Source organism: Antrostomus carolinensis, unplaced genomic scaffold (assembly GCF_000700745.2).
Source record: "Antrostomus carolinensis isolate BGI_N321 unplaced genomic scaffold, ASM70074v2 scaffold25734, whole genome shotgun sequence".
In the NCBI taxonomy this organism is placed as follows: Eukaryota; Metazoa; Chordata; class Aves; order Caprimulgiformes; family Caprimulgidae; genus Antrostomus; species Antrostomus carolinensis.
In genome coordinates this window covers 20,506-20,793 of record NW_010313200.1, presented here as the reverse complement: position 1 = coordinate 20,793, position 288 = coordinate 20,506, and the positions used below count along the sequence as shown (strand labels likewise).

At 37.8% G+C, this 288-nt stretch overlaps 1 protein-coding gene across 1 annotated transcript in view; it reads right to left on the bottom strand.

The window, feature by feature from the left end:
• The window catches only part of LOC104524416 (beta-adrenergic receptor kinase 2), a 25,345-nt gene that overhangs the window by 7,519 nt on the left and 17,538 nt on the right, over positions 1-288 (bottom strand). The window lies entirely within an intron of this gene.

The window sequence follows — 288 nt, the reverse complement described above, 5'->3', positions numbered from 1 at the left end:
AAGAGTGTAGCATCCTTTTAGTCCCATTCTCACACCTCACCAATCCTGTCCTCCAGAACAATAAAACAAGTAGCAAAACACTTAGCATTTACAATGAAAAATGAGACTGTACACACTAGAATACTGTTCAGATAAACCCCTTAATAAATTCTACATAAGTTTACTGAGAAGGCAGTAGTTGACAAAGCTGTAATTATCATATACTTTTGTACACCAATATCACAGGGCAGACTCAGCAAATGGAAGCATCCACACATTACAAGTGCCCAAAGACTACAGAAATCCTGC